Source organism: Chinchilla lanigera, unplaced genomic scaffold (genome assembly GCF_000276665.1).
Source record: "Chinchilla lanigera isolate Chin_1 unplaced genomic scaffold, ChiLan1.0 scaffold00036, whole genome shotgun sequence".
NCBI classification, from domain to species: Eukaryota; Metazoa; Chordata; class Mammalia; order Rodentia; family Chinchillidae; genus Chinchilla; species Chinchilla lanigera.
In genome coordinates this window covers 17,220,955-17,235,223 of record NW_004955437.1, presented here as the reverse complement: position 1 = coordinate 17,235,223, position 14,269 = coordinate 17,220,955, and the positions used below count along the sequence as shown (strand labels likewise).

The window sequence follows — 14,269 nt, the reverse complement described above, 5'->3', positions numbered from 1 at the left end:
GCCGAGGAGGAGGAGGAGGCGGAGGAGGAGAAGGAGGCGGCGGCGGTGGGTCCCGGGCGGGGGGAGCGCGGCGCTGCGGACCCGGGCGGCTGGCAAAGGACGAGGCGGAGGCTGAGGAAGGCAGCGGGGAGACCCGGGCTGCAGCAACAAAGGGCAGCGAGCGATTGGCCGGGCTGCGGGCGAGGTTAGCCGGGGACCGGGGTGGCCGGAGGCAGCTGCGAACGGTGCACGTGCTTGCAAACACGGGCGTGTGGAGCCGGGGGGGGGTGGTGGTGTGTGCACGCCCGGCGGGTAGGGGCTCGCTCCCCCTCGGCGTGGGATGGCGAGGAGGCAGCAGCGACGGCGTTCCGCCTGCACCCTGCCTGGGGCTTGCAGGGTAGGGGTGTGTGTGCGGGGGAGGATGCGAGCCAGGGGGCGGGCGAGTAGTCGCCCGGGACGGGACGGGAGAGAGGGTGGAGGAGGGGGCGGGATGGAACGCTCCGGGCGGCGCGCCCGTCCGCGCGCTCCACCGCGGGAGCTGGCGACTGAGAACCTCGAATTTTAACTTCGCGTGCCCGCCCGCACGCGCCCACCCCTAAATCCTGCGGCCGCCGCCAGCGATCAGCTCTCACACAAACTTTAGCTGCGGGCTAGGGGCTTTGGGGTTGAGTGGGGGAGGGGAAAGGGAAAAGGCTCCTGATTGGCGTTGTTTGTAGCCAATGAGGCCAAGCGCCTCTGCCGTGCGTAGACCCAATCCATTTCTAGAGGCAGAGGGGCGAGGAGGGGGAAGTAGAGGTGCCTTGGTGTCTGGGAGAGAGAAAATGGGCTGGACCAATAGGTGCCCGGAAGAGGCGGGCCCAGGGGGCTGGTGATTGGAACTGGACGTGGACCCTCCCCTGGGGTGGTGCCGGAGGGGGGATGATGGGTCGAGAGGTGTGTCTATGTGGAGGCGAGATGACCGGCAGGAAGTTGCCCCAATGGGCTGCGGAGTGGTTAGTGAGTGCTTGACGGACAGACGCGTAGGCCAACGGCTGGCCTTCAGTGTCTGTGGTTTCGTCCAATGGAGCAGCGCCGGGGCGGGGCCGCGGCTCGGGTTTAATGAGACTCCATTGGGCTGTAATCAGTGTCATGTCGGATTCATGTCAACGACAACAACAGGGGGACACAAAATGGCGGCGGCTTAGCTCCTACCCCTGGCGGCGGCGGCAGCGGTGGCGGAGGCGACGGCACCACCTCCAGGCGGCAGCCGCGGGTTCTTTTTCAGGCAGCGGCAGCGCCCCCGGCAGGCGAGGTGGCGGTGGCGCGCAGCCAGGTCTGTCACCCACCCCGCGCGCTCCCACGGGGGAGGAGACTGGGCAGGAGGGGGATCTCCAGGGGGGTCGCGGGCTCGCGACGCCCCTCCCACAGGCCTCTGCGCGAGGGTCACCGCGGGGCCGCGTGGGGTCAGGCTGCCCCTGAGCGTGACGGTAGGGGGCGGGGGAAAGGGGAGGAGGGATAGGCCCCGCCCCCGGAGGGCCTGCGGGGCAGGGGGCGGGACTCGGAGGAGGGCGGGGCTAAGTCTGTGGGGGCGGGGCTTGCGGATCGGCAGGCGTGGGCGGGGAGGGGCTTCCTGAGAGGGAGTCAACTGGTGGGAATGGTGGGGGGCCGGCCAGGGTGCGGGGCGGCCTGGCGGTGGGTAGCAGGGAGGGGACGCTGGAGGGGTGGAAGGAGAAGCCGCAGGGAGAGGAGGGAGGGATGCCGTCTCGGAGGTGCAGACCCGGGCGCAGGGCTGGGAGGGCAGGTGAAGCGAGGGCGGAGGGCGGAGTGTCTGGGGCGGCGTGAGGGTGGCCTGGGCGTGGTGCGTGTGGCCTGGGCGGGGGGCGCTTTGCGGAGCAGGTGCTGCGTCGGGAGGAGTCCTGACCCGTGCCGCAGGTCCACCTGCTGTGATGGGAAACACCTGTCTGGGTGAAACTGCAGCCTGGAGTAGGAAGGGGGTGGAATGCTTGTGTTTGGGAGTGTTTTTTAAAATGATGTTAAGACAGCAACGTGGACTAACAAGTGAAGGGAGGACGGAGAGGCTGCATCCAACTTGCAAAGCATACCTGTATAGAAAATCTCCTAGGGCGGAGGGTGGGGCGGAGGTTGCAGGTGCGGAGACCGCGGGCGGGACTGGGCCACAGGTCCCCGCGAAGGTAAGGGCTGAACTGTGTCCGGCGTGGGCAGGGGCCAAGAAAGGTGTTCATTCGGGAGACAGTTGTCCCCAGCCCGGGTGAAACTTGAGTTCGAGTCTTGAAGACAGCGCAGGAGGCGGGGTGTCCAGTTCCTCAGGAAAAGGCCAGGCTACCTGGGGAAAGGATGTTGTATATCTTAGAATTTGCTGGTACTTTGGTACGGGCAGAGTGCAAGGAGTGGGGGAACTGAGGGGGGAAGACAGGCCAGGCCAGATTGCAAGTGCCCTGTGAAGGACCCGAAGCCCTGCAGTTGGGAGAGGGTGTTGGCATGTTGGAGTCTTAAAGATTATGAAGGGGAATCGAGAAAAGATTATAGATGTGGGAAATAGGAAAAGTGAATTGAAGTGTATTTGGGGTGAAGGTACCAGGAAAGGCAAGGTAAATTAGGTACTTGAAGACCGTGTATGATCAGGAGTGGAGGTAGCAAATGGGAATTAGTTATGTCAGGATAGTTTGTTCTGTGGTGTTCCAATAAAGTTTTTTCTTAAAAAAAAAATACATTTCTGCTCTGTCTTACTTCTGTATCCTAGATTTTCTGGCATAACCCTGAAATAAAACTTACTTTTTTTTCATACTCATAAATTTCTTACACATGTATCAAAATTATTATTTGAAGTGTTTTTTTTTTTTTGAGACAGGGTCTCACTCATTATGTAGCTTAGGCTGGTCTTGAACTCCTGGGGATCCTCCTGCCTCAGCTTCCCAGGTGCTGGGATTACAGGTTTGTGGCACCACATCCGGCTTGTTTTTGGCTTTTAAGAAGGAGAGGGCTTCCTGCAGTGATGCACCCCTGTAATCTCAGTTACTCTGAGAAGTTGAGGCAGGAGGACCCCAAGTTCAAGGCCAGCCTGGGCAATTTAGTGAGATCCTGTTTTAAAAAAAAACAGGGCTAGGGATGTAGCTAAGGGTAAAATGTGTGCCTAGTGTGTGTCAGGCCCTAGGTTCAGTCCTCAGTACTGAACAAAAACCACAAACAACAGACAACATCGCCTATTTCAGAAAGGATAAAATTCTTACCTCAGTGCACACCTGAAATGCCGGCACTCAGGCAGGAGTGCTGGGAGCTCCAAGCTAGCCTGGGCTACGGTGCTTTCGGATGACTGGCTCATAGTGATGGTGTTCGGAAGTTTTGCCTGCCCGTCATGCCTGGCTCTTAAGTAGAGTGGATATTATGTCATTGCCCTTAGAGCATGTGTTCATTTCATGCATTTTTTGTGAAGGGAGATTGGAACCTGTCAGGTGGGAGGTGTAATGTGAATGAAAGGTAAATAGGGTGAGTAATGGAAGAAGTTTGATAAGTAATCCTTTTTTTTGGTCTCTCTCGTTTGTTGTTTTTCTTCCGGTATCAGGAATCGAACTCATGACCTTGAGCTTGCCAGGCAGGTGCTGTGCCGCTGAGCTAAATCCCTTGCCCCCCTTTTTTGTCTTTTTTGAGACAGGTTTTGCTATGCAGTTCAGGCTGGCCTTGAATTCATTTTGTAGCCCAGGCTGGCCTCAGACTTGAAGTGCTCCTCCTTCCTCGGCCTCCTGAGTGCTGGGTGTACCGGCATAGGCTACCATTCTGGGCCTCTGATAAGTAATTTTAATGAGTGAGAAGCTCTTACTAACTTCCATATGCCAATTAGAACAAGACTAAGTGATGTGGTTCTCAGTTCTGTGGTTCTCTAAGGTTAACCTGGTTTTCCATGTATACATAGACAATGGTTGCATTTGTATTGAGAGAATAGGAAAGAATGTTATGAAAAGTGGGAACGTGTGTGCTGTGGTGGTCAGTGTTCGCAGTGGTCAGTGTTTGCAGAATGGTGATACGTGGATGGGAGAATGGGATAAAGGAATATTTCTTCTTTATAATACCTTAATTTGCATTTCCTGAGCACCTTTTTGTAGGATGCCCGCAATCTTCTGACTGGAGTTTTCTAGTAGACTGGAGAAACAGTACAACCTAATTTCGGGGTTGTATATTCCACTGATGTTGGATATTGTAGTTTCCAGTTTGGGGCAACAGTGAGCAAAGCTGCTTTGAGTATCCCTTACATGGCGTGTGGTGCCCAGGTGCACAACCTTCTCCGAGGTGCACATCTAGGAAAGCAGTCGTTAGTTAGTTCCTAGGCAGGATGGTCGTTTACCCTAATTACCTTGTCCCATGGTATTTACAGCGTTCTTTTTTTTTTTTTGGTCTTTTGGGTTTTTTCCGGTATCGGGGATCGAACTCACGACCTTGCCCTTGCCAGGCAGGCTCTGTGTCTCTGAGCTAAACCCCCAGCCCCTTTACAGCATCCTTAGTTCTCATTTTCTGTGTTTGGATGCTCATGGGGTCACCCTCATCATAGGTCTGCGTTTCTTCATTGATTATTCCACCAGTCAAACTGTTCTCCAAAGTTTTGTACCAGGTTATGTTCCCTCCAGCATTTACCTGACTAGTAATCATGCTGAACAGCTCTTTCATGTTTTATTAGCCATTCGTGTCTCCTTCTTCTTAAAGTTCACCACACACACTTTTAATTGGCCCTTGTGTCTTTGTCGGTATTCAGAAGTTTTTTGTTTTCTGTGAGTACAGGTCCTTTGTCCTGTGTGTGTGTTGCAGATTCTTCAGTTCCTCAGCCTTGCCTCTTTGCGTGTCTTTTTGATGTCCTTTAATGAGCAGAAGTTCTTAATTTTATTGGAGTCAAAGTTATTGGTCTTTTCTTTATGGTTCGGGCTTTTTGTGTCTTATTTTAAGACTCTTTTCCTCTCCTGAGGTCAAGAAGATATTCTTCTATACAGTATTATCTCCTAAGAGCTTTATTGACCTTAAAAGATATATGAGTAAAATACACTCTTCTTGACCTCAGCCTCGCCATTAGAAATCTATTTTTGCTTCTCTTCACTTTCCCTCTGTTCTCTGTCTTGAGTTTTTACTTGTCTGCAGCTATAACTAAGAGCCAGGTGCTGACTTCCCGTCTCTTAGGAGAAAATGGTCATATAGCCAGAAGTTGAGCCAGATTAGATTTTACAGGTCTCCAGCCGACTGTGTTGCTCTTTTTCCCTTTTATGAGCTAGCATTTTATTGTGTTCCTGCTATGCGCCCGCCGCCATCCTTCCTTCTTTCATATTTGCTATCTAAATGACTCCTCTTACAGTTATGTATTCTCATTTTTACAAATGGAAAACTGGGACTTCAATTGATTTAGTAACATGTCCAGTCATCCCACAATTTATGTAGCTGGCAGAGTGGGAACTGGATGCCTGGATACTCGATGATTCCCGTCACATCACACCGACTTGTTAAATAACATTCCTGAACCCTACATTTTGAAAAAACTCAAGACCAAAGAGGAAAACTTCTGTTTTTGTTTTCTTTTCCTCTCTTGGCACTGGAGATGGCACATGGGGACTGGCTTCTGCCAGGCACGTGCTCTACCCCTGAGCTACAGCCCCAGCCCCATCTTCCTGCCTTGTAATGCAGTGGGCCCTAACGTACAAAAAAGCTATCTTTTGTGAACTCGATTAATTACCTCTCTGCATGTTAAAGTGCGTAGCAGTAGTCCATGAATGGGTATAGAAGGTCGTAAACCCCTGAAAATTTATGCATGTGTTCATTTTTTAAAGTGGGTTATAATGTTTTTTGACTCTTAAAAGGGAACCCTAATTTGGTTTTTTTTTTGGTTTTTCTCCGGTACCGGGAACCGAACTCACGACCTTGTGCTTGCCAGGCAGGCGCTTTGCCGCTGAGCTAAATCCCCAGCCCCCCTAATTTGTATTGGATACCTGTAACACATCCTGAAATCTGGTTTTTCTTACATTTTTTTTTGGACAGGGATTCCTTGTGTAGTTCAGGCTGCCTTGAACTCATTATGTAGCACAATCTGGCATCAAACTTATATCATCCTGCTCCAGCCTCCCGAGTACTGAGATTACAGTCGTGTATCTATTTTTTTCCAAAATACTATCTATATCTGTCTGTCCGTCTGTCTGTCTTTTTGAGACAGAGTCTCACTATGCAGTTCAGGCTAGTCTTGAGCTCACTTTGTAGCCCAGGCTGGTCCCAAACTCGCACTGATCCTCCTGCCTCAGCCTCATGGAGTGTTGGGATTACAGGTGTGCACCACAACACTCAGCTCAAAAGAATCTTTTTTTTTTTTTTTTTTTTTAATGTCTTTTTTTGAGACAGGATCTCGCTATGCAGTTCAGGCTGACCTTGAGCTCACTTTGTAGCCCAGACTGGCCTGGAAATCTCAATGATCCTCCTGCCTCAGCCTCCCGAGTGCTGGGGTTACAGGCGTGTGCCACCATGCCGGGCTCAAAATAATCTTTAAAAATTCATGTTTTCTTAATGCATTGTCCTCAGCCTTTGTCATTAAGAACTGGCTAAAACCTAATTTGTAATTAGGGAAGAATTTGGATTGATAGACATTTTCAGATGACACTCCAAGTGAGTAGATTATTTCTTAGGTGAAAGTGCTAAGTTATCAATATTTCTAATCAGTTTAACCTGGCTGGAAAGGCCTGTTGACTTCAAATGACTTTTCATCTTGTCTTTAAAATCCTCTGTTTTACAAGGGATCATATTTCCTGTGAGGTTCCTAACAGTGTGATTAAATTTTAGAGACTGAAACTATTGAGCACTTAAATGCAGGAATGACTATGCAAACCTAATTCCTAGGTTTCACTGGGAGATTTGGGACCTGCCTCCGCTAATTTATGATGATGATGTTGAAACTAATCTTTGCTAGGGATTATGGAAGCCATAATAGTTTATTGATGGTTCAGTTATTGTTTGTTGAAGCAGATTTACACAATTATAGTTTAATGACATAACAAGGCTATTGTCAACTAGGAGAGCATGACATGAAAAATTAAACTTCCAATTAATATAATATGTATTAGTTGAAATGATAATTTTCATGGTGATTTAGCCTCTTAGAAATCCTTAGAAAACATTATTAGCTTATGAATTGAGAACTCAGAGTTAATGAGTAGGGGGAAATAACTTAGTATTACCCTAAAAAGATCGGGAATTCCATATTCAATCCACCTAACATTTATTGAGTGCCTGCTTGGGCTTGCTGCTGAATTAGCCTCATAAATACAAGTTGAGTAAGACTGATGTGTGGGGAGATGAAATGCTGGTTACTTTTGTCTTTCAGTCACTCTTTCCTTCAGTCTGTAGTGGTTAGGTATGGCTGCCAGGGACTCAGACATTCAGCAAATGTGTGTGTGCGTGTGTGTGTGTGTTTGTGCACGCGCGCACTGCTCTGTATATTACTGTGTCGGCTGTTCCTGCAGGAGCTTCCGACTGCATCTGTCACATTCACATGCCGCAGTCTGTCTGTAGCTAGAGCCAACTTCTTGTCTTTGCTTGTTATTTATGTATGTATGTGTGTGTTTATTTTGTGGTACTGGAGGTGGAACCTAGGACCTTTGCATTGAGCTATACCCCCAGCTTTTTTTTTTTCTTTTCTTTTTTTTTTTTTGAGGTAGGCTCCCTCTAAGTCAGTAAAGATCCTGAGTCACTAATAAGTTGCCCAAGTGGGGCTCGAATTTGTGATTAAAGTATCCTGCCTCAGCCTCCCAGAGTGCTAGAATTACAGGTGTGCGCAACTACAGTGAGCTTGTTTTATTTTTTATTATTTATTTTGCTTTTTTATTTTTTTGCTGTTGGAAATCGAATTCAGGGCCTCGGGCTTACCAGGCAGGCACTATGTTGCTGAGCTACATCCCTAGCCCATTGTTTGCTTTTTTGTTGTTTTGGTTTTTTTGAGACAGGGTCTTACTTTGTAGTCCAGGTTGGTCTCGAACTCACTGTGTAGCCTCAGCCTTCCAGAGTGCTAGAATTGCAGGTGTGAGCCATCATGCCTGTTTAGCTGGAATTGGCTTTTTAAATTTGGTGCTTTGTTTTGTTTTGTTTGTTTGTTTATTTATTTTGGTCTCTTTGAGACGGGGTCTCACTATGCAGTTTAGGCTGGTCTTGAACTTACTTTGCAGCCCAGGCTGGCCTCGAACTTGCAAGGATCCTCCTGCCACAGCCTCCTGAGTGCCGGGATTAAACAATTTATTAAGGTGAAGTTCACATGAGTCTTAAAAATGAACAGTTGAATAGTGTTTAGTACATTCAGTGTTGTGTGACAGTGTGTGTAATGTAGTTCCACAACATTTCCATCACTTGTTCTCCTTCCCATTTAAGAAAGATCTCCCCACACCCTGTTACCTTTTATTTTGCTCTTTATTTATACTTTGGGTTTCTCATATAAGAGAAACCTTGCAATATTTACACTTGTGTGCCTGATTTATTTCACTTAACATTGTGGTCTCAAGTAGGTTCGTTTTCCTACAGTTGACTCTTTCAGTGGGGAAGGGGACAGAGTCTGAGGGAGCAGGGAGGCATGGGAGGGAAAGGGGACAGAGCAAAATTAAGATGTGCTGTGTATATGTAATCCCCGCATGCGAGAGATAATCATCATGTGCTCCAAACATGTAGCAAAAAAATTGTAAAAAACACATTGTTGTCAATCCAAAATAAAGGGGCTGGGGATTTAGCTCAGTGGCACAGCGCCTGCCTGGCAAGCGCAAGGTCGTGAGTTCGGTTCCTGGTACTGGAAACCGCCCTCCCCCCCAAAAAAATCCAAAATAAAACACACCATCCATTTTAAAGTTTTTCTCCATGTCCCCCTTCCTTAGGCCCTAGCAATCAGTTTTTCTATGGATTGCCTACTCTTGAGTGGTTTTGCTTTTGTTTTTGCTTTTTTTTGTTCCTGGAGAGAAGGTCTCGCTATACAGTTCAGGCTGGCCTTGGGCTCACTGTGTGTGTATAGTTCAGGCTGGTGGTGATCCTCCTCTCTTGGCCTCCCATGCTTGGATTACAGGCATGTGTCGCACTGCTGATTCTCTTGGTGTTTCTTACAAATGGATTTATACATATGGCCTTTTGTTTCTGGCCTCTGTTACAACATAATGATTTCAAGTTCAGCCACTTTGTAGAAGTACATGTCAGTACTTCATTTTCTTGTGGCTGAATAATATTGCAGTGCATGGGTTTACCACTTTGGTTTTTTGTTTTGTTTTGTTTTTGGTACTGGGAATTGAATTCGGACCTTGCCCTTGCCAGGCAGGCGCTGTGCCACTGAGCTATATCCCCAGCCCGGTTTTACCACATTTATTTTTTATTTATTTATTTTTTGGTTATTTATTTATTTACTTATTTATTGTCTTTTTGTTTGTTTGTTTGTTTTCTGGTACCGGGGATTGAACTCACCACCTGCGCTTGCCAGGCAGGTGCTGTGCCGCTGAGCTAAATCCCCAGCCCCTATTTATTGTCTTTTTGAGACAGGGTCTCACTATGTAGTTCAGGCTGGCTTTGAGCTCACTTTGTAACTCAGACTGGTCTTGAACTCCCCAAGATCCTCCTGCCTCAGCCTCTCGAGTGCTGTGGTTACAGGCGTGTGCATTCTTTCATTTGTTGATGGGCATTTGACTATTGTGAATAGTGCTGTATGAAGAATATATTTATCTGTTCGTACTTGAGTGTTTGCAGTTCACGCTGGTCTTGAACTCACTTTGTAGCCCAGGCTGGCCCCGAATTTGCAGCGATGCACCTGCCTCAGCCTCCTGGGTGCTGGGATTATAGGTATGTGCCACCATTCCTATCAAGGTGATTTTTTTTTGATTGGTATTTACAACTTCACCTCCCATTTCACATGGTTTGGGCCTCCAGCATTAATTTTAGGGGAAACAGATACACAGAGGACTTGAAAAGTTAGTACTTTTCATCGCATGATGGATTTTTACTTATTTATTTATTTTTTGGTAATGGAGGTCGAACTCAGGACCTTGTGCTTGCCAAGCAGATGCTTATGCCGCTGAGCTATATCCCTGGCCTCTGGAGTTTTAAATTAACTCATTAATTGTACAAGTTCATGGGGCTCATTGTGACATTTCTAAAAATGTGCATGTTGTGTTCGATTGTGTCCACCCTCCCTAATCTTCTCTTGCCCCCAGATGATGTTTGATGTCACGGTGACGGGTACCGTTAACTGAGGATCCTATTTTGAGCCAGTGAGTGGGCCCGCTCTGCTGGGCGGTGAGAGAGGAAGGAGGAGTCAAGGTCCCATCTGTTAAACTGTTTGTGTTGTAGTCTTTGGAAGCTGTTGTTAAGATTTGTGGATGCTCACTAAGTTATGTAGTGGGCTTTGAAAAAAATCCGGGAGCTGATAAAAGTAAGACTGCTAAAAATAACTGTTAGCAAGTAAAACTCAGGATGGAAAAAGAGCAAACTCTATTATGAATCTTGTTTTTTCTCCTGCTGTTTTTGGTGCATCTGTACTCTCATGACTCAAGTGTTATGACATTGATTTCGAAGTAACACATAGCCTTGGTGAAATCTCAGAGGAGGACTCACAGCATACTCCCAGTCCAGGATATTTTGACTCTTCTAATGCTGGCATGAATATTTCTGAATACTGTTGATATTTATATAATACCAGTGGAGCTAAAAGCTCAGTGTTGGACCGAGCATTTCTCTAGATCTGTTTAGAATAGTTTGTGATGAATGATGTAAATAGTGTTGTAAGACTGTTTGATACAACCATATAATTTGCTGATTTTTTTGTAGCTAAAAATAAAATGCTTCACAACCTTAGAAGATAGAATAATTTAATTTGATGTAGCATGAATTCCCTGAATTAATATGGGATGATTGGTAACATTTTTAATAGACTTTTAGCTCAACTTCAGTTTTTATAGAAAAAAATAAAAAAAAGAATAATGATTTTAGTTTCAGCTTATGATTGAATGTCCTATCTACATATGAAACAAGTCCCAGTGCTCTAAAAAAAGAGAAGTGGTGTGGATAATTCTGAGTCAGGAAAAAAAAATCATTTCTATTTGGCTTCTGAATGAATTATGCATTTTTTTCCTGTAGATTTGTCTTTCTAGTTAGATACTGCTTAGGCTAATATGAAATTGGTTTTCAATCTATTCTCTTAGCTTACACCAATTTATAGTGGACCAGTGGGATGTCAGAAACAAATCAGCCTAAGATTAAAAAATTTGCAGTGGATAATATACAAAGTGGATAATATACATGTGTTTAGTTGAGAATTGGCTACAGATAAGAGACTTCTGCTTTTGTTCCTCTCCTAGCTGTGTATTTTTTTTTAAACACTGTGATTCTGCTTGTAGCAAAGAGCTGCTGAGTTACATCTGCTTCTGCCTAATTAACTCGGTTGGTTGGTGTCAGATGAGAGCTAATTTTGAGATTAAATCGAGGAGTGGGGTGTGTGCTGGTGGCTGGGGGAGGGGTGAAGGAGGATCTGAGGTTGTTTGGAGGTTTTCTATAAGATCAAAATGAAGTTGTCTACAGTTGCTTTTAAATTTATTTTCTGCTTCCGAAGTAGAAATGATCACTACATCCTATGATGTGAGGGGCATCCCTGTGTGCCTCCCATTGTGGAAGCTGGTGCCTGGGTCTTTTAGGTGAAGCTGTTGGTCCTGTCTCTTTAATTCCGTCAGTTCTTAGGTGCCAGGTGGCTTCTGGGACAAATAATGCTGCATGGGAAAGTTAATGCTGACCTTGGAACAACTTCTGATCCCCCACAAATGTTTGCCTGGCTATTTGAATAATAGTGGAATTTTTCTTATAATGGGATTCTGTCTTAGGCATCTTATCACAAGCTTGATTTTTAAAATTTGGAGTACACATACTTGCTTCAGCAGTACATATCTACAAATTGGAATATGCGGAGAAGATTAGCATTGCCTCTGAGCAAGGATGACTTGCGCATTCTTGACACTTTCATGTTTTTATGCTGATGATTTGTGAAAAATAAATTTGTGAAAATAAAAATAAAATTGTGAAAATAAATTTGTGAAAAAATAAAATGTGGAGGACAGATCTGGCCTAATAAAGTGAAATTAAGCCTGAGGCAGAAAGCCCTCAAGTTCAAGGCAAGCCTAGGCAATTTAGGGATACCCTGTCTCAAAATAAAAACTAAAAAAGGATGGGAAATGCAGCCCAGTACAGAGGCTCTGGGTTCAATTGCTAGTACCATGCAAAAAGTGAAATTCACTTCTTTGGGTACTTTCCTTGGGGCTTTCTTTACTGTCCTGAATTCTGTGTTCATAAATATACTCTAATGGTTTGAAAGAATTAATATGTTGCCACGTATAGCCGGAGAGATAGCTCAGTGGCATAAGCACCTGCCTGGCAAGTACAAGGTCCTGATTTCGATTCCCGGTATCAAAAAACCCAAAAACATGCTTACCAAGTGTAGTGACTGGTAACACTGCAGCTGTTTGCATTAGTTGTGCAGTGCTGGGTGTGGAGTTGTGTTTGTTTGTAATAGTTGGAGAGCTCTGTAGATGGTTGCTGAATTAGAGTTGTCCGTATGCCCAAGTAAATATTTACTCTTTTCCTTTTGACAGACTTGCCTGAAGACCTGGACAATCTTCATTTTTGTCACGGACTGTTAAAAACATTTGGAGTTCCAATTCTGGTATTTTCCCTTCTTTTATTACATTTTTAAGATATAAAATGTCAGTCTTACTGAAATGTGTCGGTAATGGATATGAATGATTATTTTGATAGTGGGTACAGACTGTGGTAAAAACTCGTCGTGAAGGTACCTTTTGGGTATTTGTTATGAAATGTGCTTTGTGTTAATGTATGCCCATGTGCTTGTGTAACCAAAATGTCTAAAGGCAACTGCAATATTGGCCACTTTCCTGTGACCTCTTCTCTTGCTTCTTGAAGTTATATTTTGTGCAGTCAAATTAAATTAGTTGTGATTCCTTCTGAATAAATGATGAAAGATGAAAGAATTACTTGGATACAGTGGAATGCCTTCTAATGAACATGTGCCAAACCATTGCACTTTGGAGAGATCAGTTTCCTGTTCTGAACTTACTGACACAGAATGATTCTTATGTTCTATCCTGACAGTGGTTGTTCGGCGAAAGCCAGCAACTTCATTCTGAAACACGCTGTGTTCCAAGCCTAACATTTCTGTCAGTGATTTATAGGATGACACAAAAGGGAGTGCTTATTAGATTTGCAGATGACACTGATGACAGAATCAAGATTCAAAACAGTCTTTAGCAGTTTGGAAGATAAACTCAAACCAACAAGATGAAATTGAACTATAATAAACTTTAAATCCCAGCATTTAAATTGGTACGAGGAAAAGATGGGAAGATGCACTTTGACAGCAGTTCTGAAAACAGATCTGGCCATTTTAGTTGGACTACGTACTGAGCATAGCTGGTGTGGCAGGGCTGGTAAGGACATTCCTGTGATTTGGGGTTGCATGTATAATTGAATAAGGCTTGGACTGCTGAATTTTAGGGTAAACATTAGACAGAGTAGTGAGCAAACTAGCTAAGTGCCCAGTGCTGGGAGACTATGATATGGAAGGGTCGAGGAAGCTGGATGTCAGTGGTTTAGAAAATGGGGGTTGGTGGTAGAGTGGGGTTTGGGTGGTGTTTATTTTTGAGATAGTGTGGCTGTGTAGCTTAGGCTGTCCTTGAACGCACAAGGTAGCCCAGGCAGACCTAGAACACACTATCCAGTCTCGACCTTTCCAGTGCTGGGGTTGCAGTCATATTCTACCATGCAGAGCTGTTAGTGTTTTTTTTTTGTTTTTATTTATTTATTTATTTGTGTTTGAGATAGGGTCTTATTGTACAGCCCAGGCTGGCTTTGAACTCATGCCAATCCTCCTGCTTTAGCCTTTTGAGCATTGGGAGTACAGGTGTGTGCCAGCTAATAAGTGGTTGTTGGTTTTTTTTTTTTTTGTCTTTCTGAGACAGGGTCTCACTATGCAGTTCAGGCTGGCCTTGAGCTCACTTTGTAGCCCAGGCTGGTCTCGAACTCACAACAGTACTCCTGCCTCAGCCTCCCGAGTGCTGGGATTACAGGCATGTGCCACTACTCCTGGCTTATAAATGGTTTTTGAAAGATACTTGTTTTTAGATATTTGAAAGCCTGTCTGGCCAAACTGTTTGAGGAAAGGTATTAGGTATATTCCTATCTCTATAAATAATCAGAAATAGCTTTTTTCTTTTTTTCTTTTCTTTCTTTCTTTCTTTCTTTCTTTCTTTCTTTCTTT

The 14,269-nt window shown here is 45.4% G+C and overlaps 1 protein-coding gene across 1 annotated transcript in view; it reads left to right on the top strand.

Annotated features, from left to right (window-relative positions):
- Positions 1 to 930: 930 nt before the first annotated feature.
- LOC106149085 (histone acetyltransferase KAT6B-like) overlaps positions 931 to 14,269 on the top strand; it is a 17,348-nt gene continuing 4,009 nt past the window's right edge. Inside the window, exons 1-2 of the mRNA XM_013516740.1 lie at positions 931 to 1,291; positions 12,588 to 12,658. The gene's annotated coding sequence lies outside the window, so the exon portion shown is untranslated. The remainder of the gene's footprint in view (positions 1,292 to 12,587; positions 12,659 to 14,269) is intronic.